Here is a 6265-nt window from a genome sequence, read left to right as displayed (position 1 = left end):
CTTCACCTCAAATAATGTCATCAAATCAAAACTGCCTTCCATACAATTTTAAAACATAACAGGTTACAGCAAAAAAGTACAACCTCCAAAGCAGCTCAAAGCTAATTATTTTATATTACTAGCAAGAAGAGCCGCTTAGTATGTCTTTTCTTATTTAAATTACCATTGATGGCATCTGCTTTCTTTATTCTTGGGAAATCCTGCTACAAGTACTAGTTAAATCATGTAAGACCGTACAGTACATAAAGATAAAACAATTACTATTACAAAAGCAATTTCGGATTATAATTTATGGTGAAAAGAAGGAGTTATGACACTCTGTTAAATCACTCGGTGATGAATTACACAGTTAATCCTTCCGGTAGTGAAAATTTAGGGGTAATAGTGTCACTGTGTTCAGTAATTATTCTAGTTCATTTGGTAGGTACTTCATCTATATTGTTAAGGTCTCTAATGCAACTCTAATGAAGAGCAAATGTGCAAGTCTCTGTGGTGATACAGCACATATCAGCAGTCAACCAACTTCAACAACAAAGTAGAAGTTATCTTTTGGCATCCAGACTGCCTGATCCTCTCCGACAAAAATAAAGTTTAATTAGACGTGTGAACTGTCACCCTGCCCTAATTAGGAGGTCCTAATTCACCTCCTGATGGATGTAATCTGGGCAGCTACATTTTATACAGGTCTGACATGACTAAAATAGATGAAAACATCATGTAAAATTTCTAGCTTCACTAAATCTGTTTTCCTTAGTATTATATTAACTTTTTTCACTAAGAGAACCTTCTCCTCTCAAGAGGCTGTCTAAGATATCTCTCTAGTTTGTAGTTGTTGCTGTATTGCAGGGGGATACAATGCAAAAATACTGCTTAAAGGGCAAAATTAATATTCTAGAATTATCACTACATGACACTTTTCAGAACATAATGCCACCTACAACAGGGACTTGGCAAAATCTCTATGACACCATCCAAAAATAATTTTCCTTTGCACAGAAGTAAAAAATAGAAAACAAAAAAGCCAAAAGCTGGAAGGAGTAATACTGTAAGGAGTAATAAAGCTGAAAACATTTTATGACTATTTTAAATGCAATGTATTTATTTATTTATTTATTTAAATCTGTTTCTAAGGAATGTCACACAGTAAAGCCTAAAAGTGGAAAACCGCATGGAAGAATTTCCCCATCCACACTTGGAAATGGCTTGCTGGATGTTCTATCCAATCAGTATTATTTGGGCTTATCAAGTCTTGAGCTAATTTTTCTAAGCTATTTTGGAAAAACAAGCTTTGTATCTTTCAGGAAACAGCCTCCTCTGGCTGGAAAAGCCTGATGCTTTTCCAATTTTTTCCAAAGGAAAATTTTCTATGTTAAATATCACTTCAGATAATAATAAGAAAAAGACTTCATAGAATTTCTGCGCTTAAAACTGATTACCTTTTGCTGAGCTGAGTCCCTGTGGTTCACGGTCAGGCTGCCCGATGCCTGCAGAATCCGAATCAGATCTCTCTGCAGGGCGTCTCCGTGAATATTTATTAACGAGGCTGCAGGAGGCAGCCCCTGTATTAATCTTCTTCTGTCAAAAAAAGAGAAGGCCAGCGAGTAGTCAATAGATTTACCTTACTTAATTCATTTAGGAGGATTTAAGTCAACTTTCCCCAGGAGTCATTAGTAAGAAGCTTGTCCACTGTCCTCAGTGGTAATGTTGGTCTTTGACCCTTTGTAGGTTGGGAACAAATATTTATTAAAAGAAGTGGTGGGCTTTCTAGGAAATAATCCAGTTATCTCACACTGAGAATGTTGGCCTGCAGTCACATAAGGTCATGTTCATCTAAAGAGAACAACAAATCTTTTGCACCATGTCACAGGTTGCATGAGAATCCACAAAATAAAAATTTGGAGTATATTTTTTTTTTTCCTCCAATGAAAGCCTAAAATACCGTTTCCAACAGTAAGCAATGCTCTCCATGGGAAATGAGTAAATGTAATTACCCACAGACCGGAAAGCAGTTTGAAAATTTGAACTATTTGGAAAAAAGAACACGCTTTTTCCCCTCCCTCTCTCTCACTAATGGTTGTTTACCGCTAAAGAGGGCCAAGAATCATTCGAATTTGGGTTCATGCACAGCAAAGACCAAAGACACTCCATAATACGCGAGTCTGGAAAACTTCACTTTGGGAGAAGCGGATCGTGGCCACTCTTCTTAGCATGCTGTGCTGTTGAGCCCCACAGCTTGGCTTCGTACAAACCTCATGTAAATCGAAGCAAAATAAACAAGCAAAAAAAGCAGAAAGCAAGGCAAGAACTCAAGCAGGAAAATGACACATTTGAAATCCTATCAGCCTGACCACAAGGATGAAAACGAATCAAGGTGATGCCTCTCTGTCCCTGCTCATACCAACCACTGCCCTTGATGACACTGGATAATGAAGAGGAAACAGCTGCACATCAGCCTCACTCCTTTAAATGCATCCTGCCCACTCATTCTGAACACTTTTCCTATAAGAATTAGCAAGTTTACCCTTCTCTGTAAATGTTTTGCTTAAACTCTTGGCATTATTTTAACGTGGCTTTTGTGATGTGAATAAATAGACTTTAAGGGTCTATTCTCCAGACTTTACAAATATCTATGCTAGGAAACAAAGACATTTCAGTAATTGCTCGCTATGAGAGTGCCTTTCTACCTTTCTATTTTCCTATTCCCCAACCTCAAAGCAAGACTCTTAACAATTTAGATACAGTAGGCCACAGGAAATTGAATTCTGGCTGTGTTTTTTTTTTTTTTTTTTTGGAACACTGTACTTGAATTGCATAGCAATACTCTAAATGTCACCTACACTTCATGAAAAACAGGCATCTTCATATTTGCTGTTTCTGTCAATAGACCCATCAACTCTGCACTCCTTTCCATGGAAAACGGGTATATTGATAAATAGGTAAAGTCACATCTCCCTTTTCCCCAGCCAGGCTCCCGTTCACATCACCCCAGCTCTCAGTGCCCACCCATGGTCCCTGCTCACCTGTCAGCACCAAACAGGGTGCGGATCCCGGCCCGCTTACGGAGTCATTTCAGAGATCGTTCATCAAGCTTGGCCAGCTTTACTCCGAGTAATTCCAAGCCAAGAGGCCTGAAAATCAAGCATCTAAAGTATTACAGTTGACAGGATAAAATAATGGGCAAGTTAAGCTACACCACATTAACCTATTAAATCCTCACTAATTCATTGTATTTCTTTATTATAAAGAGGTGCTTTATCTAAAGACTAATTTCTAGACTTTCCCCATTGATCGCTTGACTTATGACTGGGCAAATCCTAGCACTACTCCCCAACTGTAAGAAAAGAAGGTTTCAAGGAAGATGAGATGAAATCCGGCGATTTCCCAGCAGGAGGACGAGCCTGGAAGCCTGCTGTGCTGGCATGACTTCTGGTTGAAGGTATTAATAACATGTCAGAGGATGGGACGTGCTGAATCCTAAATACTCACTTCTCTATGGATGTGTAATACCTCTGTTTGCTGAAGTGTAAACCTGCTCCCAAGCCTTCTGCAGAAGGTTATGAAATAAGTGGCATTTTTTTTTCCCATGGAAGTGACTAAATTCAGCGACAATAAAAGCAATGCTGTGAGGCTTTGCATGCGTTTAAACCAGCCTATTTATCATCTTTAATTTTTTTTTCATAGAGTATTTATCTTCAAATTCCTGATACAAACTGGAATACTATCCCACTGTTGTTCTCTCTGCTAATACGTTCCAATGATTTTGAACAGAGTGGCTTTTTTTGATTGTTTTTAAAGAAAAGTCAAAGATTTCGTACTCTCTATTGCACTACTAGTGTTCTCAAGTTCAGCTGCTAATGTGAACACAGTACTTCTAGAATGCTTCTTTCCTGTACGCTGAATTCTACATGATCCTCTTTAACGTAAAAATCATATAAACTAGGAAATTTATGTGAAAGTACCTGTATTTACCAATCTGCCCATATCCTTGGATAGCCAACTTGGGATAAAATGAGTAACACTACACAAGTTTATGGCTTTACGGTTCGTTTTAGAGAGTTAAATAAAAACAATAATTTCTTAGGTTATTTCTTGTGTTGCTCTATTATGGCAAAACTGCCAGTCAAGTTTGTGGCAAATACCATGTGTTCTGCAAAAACAACTAGAAAGCACCAGAGAAGACAGATAAAAACAAAAAAGACAACAACAGCAATGAAAACTACACAAAAATAGAGGACAATTAACAAATTCTTTCTCAAAGATGAGTCTCGCAGGGCAAAGAAAGTTAATGTTGGATTTTAGATTTAATCCATTTCTGAGGATGAAAGGCAATCAGTTCAGCCTTAACCATACCTTTGAAAACTCTGTTTTACATACATGCTGTTTCAACATTCCTGGGTTACAATTGAGCATCGAATAATCAATATTCAAGCCTGATATCCACACAGTCTCTCTGACATAGCAGACCTAATATACAACATTTACACAAGATCATTGAGGCTATTTGAAACTGAGAAATAAATAAATCAATAATCTTAGAGCATGAAGTTATCTTTATGTCTGAGTCTTTTTATGTGATATAGAGAATATACTGTGAATTTCGGCAAATTGCTGCTATATGCATATTGATGGACTTGTATGTAAACCTTAGCTCGATGCAGCTTCTTCTTATATTTCCTAATCAGGAGCAGGGCTGCAGTACACTAAATGCAATATATTTATGAAAGCTAGGACACTGAAGTGTCCAAAATATTTTAGTACAGGTATAGGACGTATGTGATGTGCTGGTACCGTCATGCTCCAGACTCCAGTACTGCAGCCTTCACAGTTCTCAGTTTGCCACATGGCAGGAGGAAGATGTATAGGAAAGAGAAATCTATTTTCAATAAAATCTTGGAGAACTTGGGAAGTGACAAACTACGAGGCCTTCCTGACTATGCAGGCTACAAACCCAGCACGTGGCTGAAAGGCAATTTGCTCCACTGAGGGCTGTACCGAGGTATCAAAGATCCCTGGAGTCCCAGATATCTTCTGAGGGCGCAGGTGCCCGTCTGCAGCTAAAGCTCTACTGACAAACGTCCTCCTGTTTCATGGAGACTACGGCTCCAACTCAGCCAGCGGAGAAGCTCCCAACAGTCTCTCCAAACAGCATTGCCAGCCATCCCAGAACAACATTCAGCCTCTCGTGCTTCCTCTGTAGGATGAACACACGTACAGGGGTAGCACAGGGGAGGTTAAGAAGAGACCGAGTGTGTTAGCAATTATCAGATCGTCTTGTCACCACAAACCTTTGAAAATATTAACTATTGCTGGTTCCTCTGCACAAATACCCAAATCGGTATCCACCATTTTTTTTAATTACAATGACTCCTGCATGTCATTCCTATTCAACAGCGAGCAACTACCACTAGCCCTTAACACTCATTTTCTGCCTACTTTACACATATTCAATCTACAACCAATCTTGTACACAGGGAATTAAAAACACCCTCTGTTGCCCCGTGCTTCCCCTCAGCAGCACTGAAAGAGTTAAGGTCACAACACAGCAGTGCTATGTAAAGGAGAAATTTCCCTGTCCTTGCCTAAGTGAATGGCTGGGATTAAACTGACAGCCCACCTTAGTGATGGTGGAATAATTGGTTGTTCAGCTCTGTCCTTGTCAGAGCGCTGACAGTTCTGCAGATGTCCTGCTCGCCTCTCCAAAGGTTAGCCTCAGCTGGAGCTGCTCTTCATTAATCATTCCTTCCTGACAGGGCTCCGAGCAGCCCACAGCTGCCAGGCCGGCCCCTCCATCCCAGCTCCCGTGCAGCCGCTGCTGCATTTCTTAAGAGGATACTCGATAAAGGAATATACGTTTGATATAAAGACACGTGGTGGTGACTTCCCTCTTGGTAATTCTCTCAGCAAGAGGCTGATGAGTTTACTGTCTTCGTGCAAGCACAAAAGCAGGCAACTCTGCTGGCTGTGGAAGAAATACACAATTGCTCAGTCTTTCGACAGTGCTTGCAATGACCTCATACGATGAGGATTTCCGGGCTACCGTAATACTCAGATTTGAAAATAGTCAGAAATTATCTTCAACTACCTGGCACGGCCACGGGACAGGGCAAACTGCACCTGATTGTAGCGGCACCGCCTTGGGCCAGTTGGATTACATCATTTGGAGAAATTCACACATCTGACTAATTTTGTGACTTGGTAATTTATTTATTTATTTATTTTTATGACTGCATTTATTAGAACCTGTAAGAACCACAGAAAAATAGTG

General features: G+C 39.7%; 1 long non-coding RNA gene across 1 annotated transcript; it reads right to left on the bottom strand.

Moving 5' to 3' along the window:
• Positions 1-1452: 1452 nt before the first annotated feature.
• Positions 1453-5706, bottom strand: LOC112950919. The gene is made up of 3 exons (XR_003250091.1): positions 5615-5706; positions 3021-3128; positions 1453-1575 (listed from the first exon to the last, which is right to left on the bottom strand). It is a non-coding gene; the product is annotated as an uncharacterized LOC112950919 (long non-coding RNA).
• Positions 5707-6265: the final 559 nt, after the last annotated feature.

Source organism: Nothoprocta perdicaria, unplaced genomic scaffold (assembly GCF_003342845.1).
Source record: "Nothoprocta perdicaria isolate Ctin4 unplaced genomic scaffold, notPer1 scaffold_33, whole genome shotgun sequence".
Classification (NCBI taxonomy): Eukaryota; Metazoa; Chordata; class Aves; order Tinamiformes; family Tinamidae; genus Nothoprocta; species Nothoprocta perdicaria.
The sequence above is the reverse complement of the archived record's forward strand: the minus strand, read 5'-3'. Positions and strand labels throughout refer to the sequence as shown.